This window comes from Electrophorus electricus, chromosome 10 (genome assembly GCF_013358815.1).
Source record: "Electrophorus electricus isolate fEleEle1 chromosome 10, fEleEle1.pri, whole genome shotgun sequence".
Lineage (NCBI taxonomy): Eukaryota > Metazoa > Chordata > Actinopteri > Gymnotiformes > Gymnotidae > Electrophorus > Electrophorus electricus.
The window spans coordinates 2,132,501-2,147,500 of record NC_049544.1 but is presented as its reverse complement, the minus strand read 5'-3'; the positions used below and the strand labels follow the sequence as shown (position 1 = coordinate 2,147,500).

General features: G+C 43.2%; 1 protein-coding gene across 2 annotated transcripts in view; it reads left to right on the top strand.

The window, feature by feature from the left end:
• dlgap1b (discs, large (Drosophila) homolog-associated protein 1b) overlaps positions 1–15,000 on the top strand; it is a 79,386-nt gene that overhangs the window by 21,898 nt on the left and 42,488 nt on the right. Inside the window, exon 2 of one of the 2 annotated variants that reach the window (XM_035530717.1) lies at positions 1,476–1,546. The exons of the other annotated variant lie outside the window; for it this stretch is intronic. The gene's annotated coding sequence lies outside the window, so the exon portion shown is untranslated. The remainder of the gene's footprint in view (positions 1–1,475; positions 1,547–15,000) is intronic. 2 annotated transcript variants of the gene reach the window in all.

Below are 15,000 nucleotides of genomic sequence, written 5' to 3'. Positions count from 1 at the left end.
GAGCTGTTGATGCTTTTCAGGATGTGTTGATGCGGATCTACAGCGTTTCTACCAAAGGTGTAAACCTGCGGCATGTGCAGTATGTACGTGATGCACCCCAGCTGTGTGTGAAATTGAAAACTCTTCCAAGAACGATGCAGGGTGGGGGGCAGAGGGAGAGAGATAGAGAGAGAGAGAGAGAGAGAGAGAGAGAGAGAGAGAGAGAGAGAGAGAAAGAAAGGATGTAAGGGAAAGCTGAGAGCAGATGAGGGTAATATCATTACACCTGAATACATCTCAAATGCAAATGCTCCACACAGCGTTTACTTCTGCTTTCCCTGACCTCGTCCAGTCAAACTCGGCATGGTCCTAAACCTCGCAGGGTCCCTAGGAGAGCCCCCAAGAGGGGGATTGGACCCCATCACCTTCTCCTACCCACATGCCCCCTGCCTCAGTGATCCCCACTCTACCATCTGCTGGGATTGTCGCCTGGAGACTGCCAAACTGTCACCACCATAGCACCCATATGCATATTTACATATTCATAATGTATGCACTTCTCACATTTAAATATTTATTTGAAGTGTGTCTTAGGTGTCTTGGGTATTCATTGGAAGTATGTCCTGGGGTTGATAACTGAGTTAACAAAAATTATTGTGGGAAAAGCTGGCATGTTCCTGCTGATTGGGTTACGGTGAGGCTTTGAGGCTGCTTTCATTCCAGCCGGATCACTGTGTGCAATCACAGAGGACAGATGGTTCAAGAGCCACAGTCATCGTCAAGGGCAACAAACAGGCTTAAAAAGACTTGTGCTTCTCTCTCTCTTTTTGCCAGAGCTGATTTTTCAAAGCATTGTTCTGCTCGCTCTCTGTCTTTCCCTCAGTCTCTCTCTTTCTCTCTCTCTCTCTCTCTCTCTCTCTCTCTCTCTCTCTCTCTCTCTCTCTCTCTCCCTTTCATATTTGTGACCTCCTTTACATTCCCTGACCAGTTCATCAAGAAACTGCCGTTTTGATTTTCTTGGTGAGCCGACCTGACCCACAAAAGCAGAGTCTGCATCTTGGTTCTCTCTCTCTATCTCTCTCTCTCTCTCTCTCTCTCTCTGTCAGACACATGCATACACACCACAAGGACACTCCTGGATTACATAAATACCACAGAGAACTGTCCTTTACTCTGATGTCTTGGCAACATAATAACAGTGAGTGATCCATACGGACCAATCCAATGAGAACTCTTTGTGCGTCTGCATTTTAGCTTTTAGTGACACCTGTATAAGGCGACTCATATAAACTTCATGAAAGCCCCTTTGAAAATGTTTAAATGTAATAACCACCCCAGCAACCGGTCTGCCTGAGCACTACAAACCTTTCCTTTGTCTTTTTGTTCTGTTCAAACACATCTTCGATTTCAAAAAAAGGACATCGCTGTCCGTGTCCTGGCCAGTGGACGTGTTCTTTGGGAGATGTCTCATGTTTCTTCTCTTCCTCATCCTCCAGCGAGGTGCACATCCTGCGAGGAGAAGGAGGGCGATGGTGGGAAGAATGGACAAAAGCTACAAGTAGCGCAGGTGAGTGAAGTGAAGGGAGGACGAAAACCTTTAAACCGCGCAGAGCAGAGGAGCAATCTGGTCCTTTTACCAGACGCTGCCACCCGGCGCTGAAACCCTGCTGCTCGAGCTGGACATGTCGGCATTAACGTTTGTTTTTGTTGCACACTGGTTTGCCGAAGGCTCCACTGTTTTTGTAATCACTGGAACCGGGCTGGACAATGTTCAGAGAATTTGGAAAGTGTGAAAAGTTGAATGAAAAGTTTTTGATAGCTTTAGGTATGGATGTCCAATCCTTCAAGGCTCAGAAATGTTAACGGAGCAGAAATGTTGATGCAACTTTGTGTTCTTAGTCTTTGGGAATTTAGTGAATTATTTAACCCTAAATGAATCCTTGCTAACCCTACATAGAAAGTGTATCTTTGATATACATGTGTCATAAAAATGTCAACAAACATTACAATATTATCTTTTTAACATTATTACACTCCCCCAAATAGGCACAATCCAAAGTGTCCCACTCCTTGCTTTTGGTTTTGAGTGGTGAGCTGCAGGTATAATAAACTGTTGTAATTTGACAAAATGAAGGTCCATGGTTGATGCTTGTCACTACTGCTGCCATATCTAGAGCTGGTGGAGTCCATTTACACACTTTACTCTTTCTTTCACTGGCAGTCTGATGTTTTTTTCTTCTGTGTTGTTCTGAATATAACCTATTACATAGAGCTTTAGACATGAACTCCCAGACACAGTCATTCAAACAAGGCCTGTTTGTGTGCTCTGTTTGTTCGCCTCTGATCCACTACATTGTTTCATGCACCTGCTTCCTGCATCTCCAAGATTACCATTACAATGCTGTTTACGGAGGTTGAAAGCACATTGTAGAGCAGTTTTGGGGTTTTTAACAATGAATTTCGTAAGGCACAATCTGCTTCCTGTCCATGGCTTGAGAAGGGAAACTGAGTTGAATTTTTCGGAGGTATTGGCTCCTGCTTTTTAAGGAAAGCTTGCGCGACAGAACATTGCGAGAGAACTGTGGCTTTTGTTTGTTTTTTTCTGTGTGTGCTGCAGATTTGGTTCGTACCTCTCAAGCTATAGGTTTCCATCAGATGACCAAATGGCTCTGAGAATCAGCTGCTACCTGACCTGACGTATTTTGTAATCTAGCCGAAATTTTACTGGGACACGATTTGTCATGATTTGCTCCAAATATTTGTTAAGTGAGGAATGTTTTGTCAGTCACTGTTTAAGGACATATTAGAAAGTACTTATTCAGTATTTATGACTGTGCAGTGTCAGGTGATAAGCCATTTCAAGCTGAGTGAATTATTTTGAGTGTCTCTCACGTATGTACACAGAGGAAAAGAGCGCTTCACACACTCAACCTTGGCAAAGAGGTCCTCAATATTCGTTGCACCGTGTGGTGTGTCTGTCAGGTCGGTAGTCCCCAGCACTGTGAGTTCTCTGAAAAGGGAAATAGCTTTCACACATCCCAATAAATCTGGGTATGAGGTATGGAGTCATTTCTGAGTGGCATGGATAAAAATCATGGCTTTTACTTCACATTGTAGGTGTATTAACAATATAAACCCTCCAGCTTGCCCCATAGGCTCTAGTCCGCAGTTGTGCATCTATAAAGGGCACCTATAAGTGTATCTTGGGTGCAGGTGCCAAAGCACTTAGCGTTAATGAAGTGGAAGTTGAGCATAAAGTTGGCGACCGCAGGAGAGCACGTATAAATGCATCTGAGACCGTTCAGTCATGCCACATCTCTCCAGATCCTTCAGAGGCCTGTGGACTCTTCTGCTGGGGTTCGGATCACAGCACTGAGATGTTGACTATAAAAGCTGTAAGGACATTTCAGACGAATTTTCATCACTAGAAAGGAAAGCTGAAGGTTTTGCCTGCATACTGTGTTTTCTTGGGAAAAAGGCTTGATTTTTGACTTAATTTGAATTGAAGAATTTAGCATTGTGGAAATGTATGCACGCGCACACACACACACACACACACACACACACACACACACACACACACACACACACACACACACACACACACACTCACACACACACAGTCTCCATGGCATCACACACACAGAGCTGCAACAGCATTCGTGGAAACGTTTAGGCAACCAGGCTGGGACAGTTCTGTAGCTATTGGAACAGTACCTACTAGAGACATGGAACTGAAATTATGATTTTTATTTGTAGTTTTACTGATGCACAGTTCTACTGGGAGATCTGTGTATTATCTCTGTGTCAGTTTTCAGTTGGATTAGCATCGGTCAGACTCTCTTCTTTAGACAGTACAAATCAGGCAGACAGAAAGCTAAAAACATCTAATCAATGTGTCATAAAGAAATTATTTGCACTTTAGACGAACTCATCATTCAAATGTTGGCTGTAATTAAAATGAACAGATATTAGAAAGCAAGCATCTCTGTGCGACATAAGAAGGCTCTGAGTGACATGAGAACTGGAAACGTGTCATCCTCTGTCCTTGAGCAGTGCAGTCTGGGCTAGACTATGACCCACTACAGCCAGGTCTCTGAAGATCTCATGCCTTCTTCCAGATTTGGTGCACCAGCCTTTTTGATGTTCAAAGTGTTGTTGCCTAGCGCCAACCCTGAAAGGCCATTTGTAATGCACTGGGGAACTGTGGGGCGGAAGAGTGTTCCGGAGCATTCTGGAAGCAGAGGGTTGGGGAAATAATAGGAAAAGAGCTCCGAGAGCGGAACCCCTGGAGGACAACGGGATCACTTTCACGCCATGGAGGATTTCTGAACAAGAGAAAGGGAAGCCCAGATGAAGCACATCAAAGAAGCACCATGGGTGTTACTGCAGATGCACAGTGATTCAATTAGTATAAATGAAAGGGGTGAAGGATATGGTTATTGAGACAGATTTGTGTGTGTGTGATGTGTGAACATTATGGATAGGGCAAAAAAGGCCCAAAAGAGTAATGCTTTAGTTTAGATATTCAATAGCAAACTTTAAAATCCACAATTGAAACTTTCAGGAACTTGATTTGTGTGCGATTACAGGAGGTATGTGTGTTCTAGAATTAGATTAATGAGGACCAAGAATTTTCACTACAAATGTTTATTAGGCAACCAATAAAATGTATGTGTGTGTGTGTGTGTGTGTGTGTGTGTGTGTGTGTGTGTGTGTGTGTGTGTGTGTGTGTGTGTGTGTGTGTGTGTGTGCATTTATGGCAGAGTGTATATTTTCACTGCACCAATATGTTAAGAAGTCAGATTAATACACGTTATCTTATTTGCAATAGACTGGTATGGGTTTTTCAAGGGCTGATGCCATGCTGATTTTTAGAGAGCATTGTAACTGATGACCAATATACTGAAGACAAAATGCTAGATACTTGAACACAGTCCATTTTAAGAAATAAAAATAATTTAACATTACATTATGAAAAAAGTACCATGTTTTTTCTTTATAGATATAAATCTTTATAAGATTTCAGTGAACATATGCAGGAAAAATTATTTTGCCTGAACTGCCAACTGGGACAGAAGTCACGTGTTTTGTATGACTAATTTAAATTCTTGAATGGATTCACAGATTTTCTTAGTGAAACATCTAATTAATATTCAGTCTAAAAAGCATTTGGGTCTCCATGGTGAGTGTGTAGTGTGGCACTAATGTACCTGTTGAAGGTGTGAGCACTATGTCCTTCGCTGCTTTTCAGTTTACCATGATGTTCAGCACAGCAAGTCCAAAACTTTATGAAACGCCATTTTGGCTTTTAATCCTACTCTCAGGAATTCATTTTTTATATTCAAAATTTTATTTGTTGTAGTTCAGTTTTGACTAGTACTAATATAATTTTCACTAATAAAATTTTTACTAGTAAAAATTCAATTGCTACTTTTCATTTCTTATGTATTTTTACTAGAGAGTTTTTGATATGAAGAATTCAATATTTGATATGGAGAATTACATTGTTACATATGGAAATTAATGTCTTATTAGTCAAACCTTTTTATTCCATTTGTAACATGTAATAGTTCAGTTTTTAAATGATAGAAAGTTAAGGACTTTAAGTGGCGTGGATATGAATGTGGGGTTTATATTCACTGTGCTTTCCTTGAGGAGACAACAGCGAGTACCAGTGTTTGACTGCCCTGTTTAAACCAGTTGTGCAGAACGCACAAGCAATTAGACATTGATGGGGCACACTGGTGCAGATTTGAAACGTAGCCGACTAAAACCTGGAAAAGCTTTGGCAATGGAGCACTTATTTCTTGGACAAATTATGAGGAGACTCAGGACAATTTAAAGACATTTACAGCAAGGTAAGGACAGGTCTGAATGTTGTTGGCGTTATTGATTCTCTAATTGCTAATTTGCATCATATTGAGCATTAATTGAGCATGGAAACATTGTTAGAGCTTCTGCATGCATTACTGCCTTCAGTGACTGTTGGAAATGTGCCACATGTTTCGTTCTTTGCCCAGTGTAATAGCGCCGGTATACAATACCGCTGCGTTACTGAATGTACCATATGAATTTAAGTACTTAAAAGAATAAACCGCCTCTTTGGAGAGGCTTCAGAGGCTTCACACCTGACACAACGCCAGCTTTATCTGCTGCCAGACATTTAGTGGATGTTCGTCATCTCAGGGTCAATATCGCTATAGTGTGTATATGGTCGTATATATAGTGTCTATGGCTCATCAGACGATTTTAACAAATGAGACATATCAAGAACCAAGACTCAAAACATAAGCTATCTTGAATTAAAATATCTAAATATTATAAATCATTCTGTTTACCCCCTTATTTTTTAACCCCTTATTTTCCAAATGTGGAAACAATATTTTTGAAATGAAGAATTTTTGATATCCAGAATTTGATTTGTTCTAGCAAAATGTAATGAATGCAAGCATGAGAGATAGAGCGAGGATCTGAAATGCAAGCGGTTTTATTGTGATTGTGAAGCAGGCTTGTACTTATTAAAGAGGTTTCGGCAGGATCCTGAATGTAAGTCAGGCCAAGCCAGAGCACCAATACTTTGCAAAGAGAGTGTGAGAGAGGGAAGCTTAAATCAGAGACCTAGGTAAGGGAGAGACAGGTGTGTCTAGTTAGTATTCCTGCCATGGGAAGAGGAGGTGGGCGTGGCACTGTTGGAACAGGCGATATGGGTGAGTGGCGTGAAACTCCGCGATCAGAGATGGGTCCAAGACGTCAGCCCCAGACACCTAGGACAGCTAGTCATGTCCACTTCCAGTCTACGAGGTACTGCAAACGTCTCCTGCGTCTCCTGCCATCCAGGAGTTCCCGGGCGGCACTGGCAGGGCCGCCATCAATCTCCACTGGTATCGGAGGGTTGACAGAGGCCACTGCTGCTGACACAGGGCGGAAGAATGCAGGGGAAGCATGAAAAGTGGGCCGTCCAGTACCATGGGGCAATCTGGAGTTTGACACACACTTGATCTGTTGGAGTACCTTAAATGGCTTTATGTATCAGGGACTGAGTTTCCTGCTTGGAGTGGATACTCAGACCAGACCAGGTGGAAATTCCAGGGTTGGCGGACTCCTGTTGCGTACATACTGGAGATGGATGTGTGCTGTTTCCCCTGTCTGAGAGCTGTGCTGGAGCCACTGATCTAGCGCCTGTATGTCTGTGGGGAAGTCATCCCATGAGATAAAGGTAGCTTGGTAACCGTAAACACATTGAAAAGGTGTCATTTTAATGGAAGAGTGAGGGAGAGAGTTACGTGCATATTCTAACCATGGGAGGTATTTGTGCCAGTTTCTGCCCATGGGAGGCACAATACTGACTGAGGAATCTTCCCATTTCTTGGTTAACCCTTTAGATTTTACTGTTAGACTGGGGGACGATGACCTGTTGTCAGGTCATCGTCAGAAGGAGACAGAACTGTCTCCATACCTGCAAAGGGAACTGTAAAGCATAATCAGATGCTATTTCTTCTGGTAGGCCGTAGATACAAAAAACATAGCGAAATATTGCTTCATCAGTCTCTAGTGCAATGGGCAAACAGGGAAAAGGAATGAGGAGACACATTTTAGAAAACCTGTCCACCACTACCATTATTACCACGTGTCCCCCCGGAAGCTGGAAGATCTGTGATAAAGTCCACTGCTAGGTGGGTCCATGGTCGATGTGGCAGGGGCTGTAATTCCCCAGGCCGGAAGAGCATAATGGATACATGATTGTGCACAGTTGACAGAGGACATAATACAATCATACACGTCATCGTTACGGGAGGATCACCAAAACTTTCTGGACAGTATGCGTGTAGGATGTGTGATGGTTGGATGCCCATTACACAGTGTAGTATGAGCCCATTCCAAGAGAGTTTCTCTGAGAGTAGCAGCCACTTATTGTTTTCCTGGGGTTATTCCTCCAGGCTGGGGTTATTCTTAAGAGCTTCTTCTAAGTCTCCATGAAAACACTAAGTGATAGGAGCCAGGAAATGGCTGCTCGTCAGCATGGCTTCAGGATCATGGTTGGTGTCTCCCTTGTCATAGACATGAGAGAGAGTGACTGCCATAATGATTCCTTGAGCCTGTAAAAAAAGATGGAAAAACGAACCCGTCAAAACAACAACACCCATCTGGCTCGTCCAGACTTGAGCCGCTGTACTGACTTGAGGTATTCCTGGCTTTTGAGGTCAGTAAAATTCACGAATGTAAGCTCTGCTCACTCTAGCCAGTGTTTCCACTGTTCTAGAGCATTTAATGGAAAGAAGTTTCCAGTTTCCTACATCGTAATTCCTCTCAGCTGGCTGCACTTTCTTTGAATTAGAAGTGCAGGGGTATAACCATTGTGGAGTGCCCTGTGTCTGGGACAAAATAGCCCCTACCCCCACTTCAGATGCATCAACCTCTACCATAAAGGGTGGAGAGGGCTCAGACTGATGGAGAACAGGTGCGGAGCTGAAGGCTTTCTGCAAGATCTGAAAAGCCTAGTTGACAGCTGTGGGCCACTGAAGCTTCTGCCCTGGTGTCTGAGACAGTCACTAAGGGGAGGGGAGATGGTGCCAAACCCCTTTATGAACCCTCTATAAAAATGAGCAAACCCACTATAAGAGTGGTGGGTTTAGGCCAACTCTATAGTGTTGAGATCTTATCTAGTTCCATAAAGATGTTACCAGGCTTGATGGTACTGCCTAGAAAAGTACTAGAACTACGGTGGAATTCACACTTCTTGGCCTTTGCGTACAGGTGATGTTGTCTGTGATGTGTCAGGTCCGCTGTGATGTGTTCATGTTTTGCTTCCGACCGCGAAAAAATGTCATCAGTGTAAACAATCAGGAAGTTGCCTACTATGTATCTGAAAGATCTTGTCCATGAATGCCTGAAAAATAGAGGGGTTGTTGGACAGACCTTAAGGCATGACTAGGTGCTCATAGAGTCCCCACACTATTATAAAAGTCACCGTCACATATGTATATGAGATTGTAGGCACTTTGCAAGTCTAATTTTGCAAAGCTTGTGACATCTAACATCTGTTTATGGGTCACTGAGATGAGAGGCAGAAAGTAGGAGTATTATAGGAGCATTTCACGGTTGTTACGAGGAGGTTAAGCAGGATGCGGGGACGAGTCGCATAAACAAGAACACACGTTTTATTTGCACATATAACACACACGACGTAGCATGCAGGCTATTGGATTCAAACACCAACTGCACAGATACATAAACGATAGACATTTATACACGTATACTAACGACACAATGAGGAGCAGGTGTGAGACGCAGGGAGGGCGTGGCCACACACACAAGAGGAGGCGTTCGGAGGGAGGGGCCGTACCATGACAACAGTTGAGAGCCGATAGTTAGTACAGGGTCTCAAGGATAATGGGACGCACGTAGTTCATGGGATCCATAACGCAAAATTACAATTTTTATTAATAAAGATTTTTATTCTTGATATCAGAAATATTGTTACATGTTGAAATTGAATTTTTATGTTATTAAATATTTCATATGACAAAATGAATTTTACTAGTCAAAATTTAATTTATGATAAACACAAATAAAAATTTTGATATGAAAATTGACTTCCTGATATCAAGAAACATAGAATTAAGGAACTAAAATGGCCTTCCATGAAGTTTTCATGAGCTTGTTGAGCTCATGTGACAAGCTGAACAGAAAATCAAATGCAGAATTATGGAGGTAATGGAAATTTTTAAAAACTCATCATAAAATCGCTTGCCATTAGTATAAGAATTCTTTTTGAATACAGTGGGAATACAATGTAATTGCCAATAAAATGTAGCTACATATTTAATCAGTGTGATTAAAGCAGCAAAAAGTAGCTGATCTCAGCAAGATTAGGACCATTAGGGAACATCGACCGGAAGCCACAGTACGGCAGGTTCTGTCCAGTCACTATACCACTCACCATGTTCTCAACGTATAGCCTTAAGGAACAGACATCGCAAACAATCACTTAGCTTTTTAATGAGTAGGATCAGTCTGTTTTGCTAGTTTGCTGTGTTGTGTCTGCCTATTGCTCTGTTTAAGAGGATCTGTTAAATTTTTCATAAAAACATCAATAATTCATCAAAGGTTAGCGAAGCTAAGGAGTTCATAATACATTTGTGGAGCAGAAAAGAAGTGGAAGGAAATTGAAATGGTGTGTTTTAATAAACATCCTCACGAAAATGTTAGTGTAGCCTAAAGTAGGCAAGGAAAACAAATTCCGATTTCAGACCATTTTTGACAGGTAAATGCAGTAGTCCTACCTCAGCCATTGATGATACATCAGTGAACCAAAATTCCCCAAATTGTCTATGTTTGTAATATCAGTATGGTCTGTCTTCACCGGCCAATGCCTCAAAAATGCTGAATAAAGGGATGATACTTGATATCTGATAATCCATATCGTGGCACAAGTTTTCAGTAGCTCTGTGGAAAATGAAAGTGACCTCCTTCAAAAATAATATTAAAATAACATGAAATGGATCTCTGTTCAAGGTCCCTGCTTAAAACAAAACGGATGTTGCAGCTTAATTGGCCATTTAAATGTGCATTCAGACTTAATGATTAATAGATATTATATCACTTATACCACTCAGGACTATTATGTGTTATTCAAATGAAAAGAAGTTAACTATTTCCAAGATTAAACTAGAAGTGAGTTCCAGTTTCTTCTGGCTTCCAGCATTTCAGCCCATTAACCCCAAATAATTACCTCATTTGCAAAAAAATGTTGCTAACTTACGCTAAAGTGAGATTTAATAAAGTGAGAAAAAGAGTTTTTCTTCTTTTTTTGCATTTCTTAAGGTAAAAGCTCTGTGGTGCCTGGTACAAAAAAGCTAATTTCTATTGACCTATGATGTGTGTGTGTGTGTGTGTACGTGTGTACATATGTTATTAATGGTTTGGGTAGCTAGTGCCATGGAAAAAATGAAAGTGAACAGTGCACAGGGTGTAGGTTATGTCCAGGGTGTGGGTTATGCACAAGGTGTAGGTTATGTCCAGGGTGTAGGTTATGCACAGGGTGTGGGTTATGAACATGGTGTGGGTTATGTCCAGGGTGTAGGTTATGTCCAGGGTGTAGGTTATGTTCAGGGTATGGGTTATGTCCAGCAGTCAGAATACAAGCCTATGTCATATCCCACTATACCGTATGTAACAAGGATAAGGGAATTCACTTCAGTTACTTTTCTTAATTTCAGATTTGCTGCATTTAACACAAACTAATTATCAAATGGGTAATTTAAAACTCTAATTTGGCTTGACCCTCTCAAGTTGTCAGTTGCTTAGTTTCTCTGTGCATCTTTTAAAGAACTGCATTAATAAACCTTTGTATTGCTATATGTTGAGGCTTCCATGAACCTGAACAGTCCAAGTGAAAATAGAAAATGACATCCTTTGTTTTTCTGTTCTGTCCTTTACTCCATCCTTTCTCTTCTGCTTTTTGCCTCAAGACTTTCTCTCTCTCTCCCTTTGAGTGTGTCTCTCTCTCTCTGTTTGAGTGTATCTCTCTCTCTCTCTCTCTCTCTCTGAGTGTCTCTCTCTCTGTCTCTCTCTCTCTGTTTGAGTGTATCTCTCTGTCTCTGTCTCTCTCTCTGTCTCTCTCTCTTTCTCTTTGAGTGTCTCTCTCTCTGTCTCTATCTCTCTCTTTGAGTGTCTCTCTCTGTCCCCTCTCTCTCTCTGTTTGAGTGTCTCTCTCTGTGTGTCTCTCTCTCTCTCTTTGAGTGTCTCTCTCTCTGTCTCTCTCTCTCTGTTTGAGTGTATCTCTCTCTGTCTCTCTCTCTCTGTCTCTCTCTCTTTGAGTGTCTCTCTCTCTGTCTCTCTCTCTCTCTCTGAGTGTATCTCTCTCTGTCTCTCTCTCTCTCTTTGAGTGTCTCTCTCTGTCTCTCTCTCTCTCTCTCTTTGAGTGTCTCTCTCTCTCTCTCTCTTTGAGTGTATCTCTCTCTGTCTCTCTCTCTCTGTCTCTCTCTCTTTGAGTGTCTCTCTCTGTCTCTCTCTCTCTCTCTGAGTGTATCTCTCTCTGTCTCTCTCTCTCTCTTTGAGTGTCTCTCTCTGTCTCTCTCTCTGTCTCTCGCTCTCTCTCTCTCTCTGAGTGTGTCTCCCCCCCCCCCCCCCCCCCGCCGCCCCCTCGTGTCTGTTTTGGTTATATACTGGATTGAGCTGCTCTCATGCACGCCACAGCATGTTAACATAAGTGCCACTCACACAAGACTGCATGTGCGCGCACACACACACACACACACACACACACACACACACACGTTGTTGCATTAAATTCCAACCAGTTCACCACATTCACCCCGCATTCACCCTACACTTCAGATCTAGAGTATGATTTCTGAGTCTTACAGTTGCTCATCCCAAAGCAGCTCCCATAGAATAAAAGCTACAACCAACTATAATCTGTTAGTCTCTGCTACAGCACAGTCTACAAACCAGCTACAGAGTGTTATCAAGTGCACTGAAGACACTGAGCAGTTCATTGCATGCAGTCTTCTGGCCGGACCTCCCCAGTCTCGTGGAGCGGATGGGCTCACCAGAATGTCTGCAAATCCCTTCTTATTTCCCACTCTGGAAGTGGCTTTAAGGCACTCGATACCAAAAAAATCTATGCCAAAGCACCATCCTCCCCTGTAAAAATGGCTGTCTAGCTGAAAAATCCAGGACGGGAACCCCTGCCTCCCCTCCCATGGCCCGTGCCACTGACCTGCTGGGTTTACACACAACTAGCACGACGCGATTTTGAATTAATTTTGCCCATTGTATAATGCATATTCTCAAGTATGTGTTTAGTCTGAATGTTATTGATGCACACACTGAGACTCCCTGCCCGATGCCTGGCGTATTTGTTGTTGGTGATGTCGGCACACCCTCATCCCGTCAGCGCGATATCTGCTGAGCAGTTACCGGCACGCTTAAGGAAAATCCTGCACCTGACAGCTTCTGGTGCATAAAGTGATTGTGACTCTGAGCCTCTGTTCCAGCGAGTAACATGATTCCTCTGTTCACTTCTACGGCACCAGACAGGGTGGTGGCACAGGAGGCGTGGTTGTTTACATTACTGCTCCACCTACTGATCTGCATTTCCCAACAGCCCCTAGGCTCGAGGCGATCTCATCCTCTTGGTGTTTTGCGGTGCCGGGGATAACAGGGCATCTTTCTTTTCTTCAGTCTTGTGGAATTTGTGGCTTTTTTTTTTTTTTTTTTAAGACTAAACTGAACACAACTGTTAGGGGTTCTGATGTACTGACAGTCTCCTCAAGGCCGAGCTGAACACTTTTTCCTCACATGCTTTGTCTGCATGATGCTGCAGTATTTAAGAGTTTACGAGGCTTGAGGCTGTGTCTATGCACGTGCCTGTGTGCGTGAGACTGGCAAGCGGCTGCTTCGCTTGCTGCCGTGGGACTGTCTGACCTTCAGCACAATCAGAACGGCAATTCATGGGGCTGTTTGCGAGGCTGTCAAATTACATCTCGAAAGCAGGACTGAAACACCAATCATAAACACTCTCCCCCCCGCTGACACACAAACACACACATGTGGACTTCCTGTAGCAGCTGGCCGTGACTCCTGTATACTTACGAGCAGTCAGGCTGCTTGATGTAAGGCATTTAGGTGTTTGTTTGAATGTTTTTTTATCGATCAGCTCCTGTTTGCTCATTCCCCTCCCCGGATGAAGGCCAAGCAGGGCAGGTGTGAGTTGTTGTAGGGTATCAAGGCAGTAAATCCCACAGTTTCCGGGAGGACGGCACACCGTGGTAATGTGTGTGTTTGTGTGTGTGTGAGCACCAGCACTAAGAGGGAGTACTAGCACTATGCTACAAGCCCTAGCTTCATTCAATGTGTCATGACACTGGTGAGTAGCACGGACACCTTGCCCTGCCCTTTGACCCCAACCACTGACCCAGGACCAGTTTAAATAAAGTAAAGCTGACTGGATATAAAAGTATATAAAAGTGTCTATTGACACTAAATCATCAACCCAAAAACTGCATTAGTGTGGAAGAATTATTTTCCATTAATCTGAAATACACAGTTTACTTGGTAATTAGTCAGCTCCAGACAGCTGGAATTTTTCACAAGGATTTTGCTTTCACACATGATAAACACAGTCCACCAACACCTTATTCCCCCTAAGGCAAGACCCAGCCGTTGCCATGGAGACGCAAAAAAGACTCACGTCCAATTTCCCCTGGAGATTATTTATAGTTGTCTTTATTGAGCTTTATTGGGGGAAAAAGATGGGGGAAGAAAATTGAATTGTGGGTTATTATCTTACGAACAGGAGCGAGGTCACAGAACTTGCCGGGTGGTTCTGCTTGTTTGTGTGGAAGTCTCTCGGTGCAGGTTCTAGCCTCTGATCGGGCCCGACCTCCTTCAGCTCAACAGTCTGAACTCCAATACTTATTCCTGCCATAGTCTTTTGTGCGGTGTTTGAGTATATAAATAATAAAATGATATAAATTGTTCATGCCATCGTCTGGGGCTGATGGTTTGTGAGCAGTGGAAGAAAGTGTGGCCTGTTGTAGAGAGACTCTTCAGCGCTCGATCGGGCACATGCAGCCGCTCCCGAGACTCGGCTCAGATCCACGGGCAGGTTTGGCTGCCGGTGTTTTTCTCCTTCTGCCTGCATCTCATACTGTGCCCTAATTCTGCCAAGCGAGCAGTGGCCTGCCACATGGCTGCACACATGTCCAGCTGGCTGGCACGTCAGCACCCAGAGCCTACTTAATGACACTCTCAGGAGTGCCGCTCGTGAATGGCTCTCCGGCCATAGGCCAGGGTTTTGTAGTCCTAAAGCTGTGTGTGTGTGTGTGTGTGTGTGTGTGTGTGTGTGGTGTGTGATACGTGTGTGGACAACTTAGTGAGTCTAGGAGTCACACAGGAGTTTCTGTTAGTGGTGTGCATTTAGAATAAGGAAAAAAAGGGGGGGGGAGAGAGAGAGAGAGAGAGAGAGAGAAAAGGAAGGAATGGGGCAGAAGTAAGGAGGAGGTCTGTTGG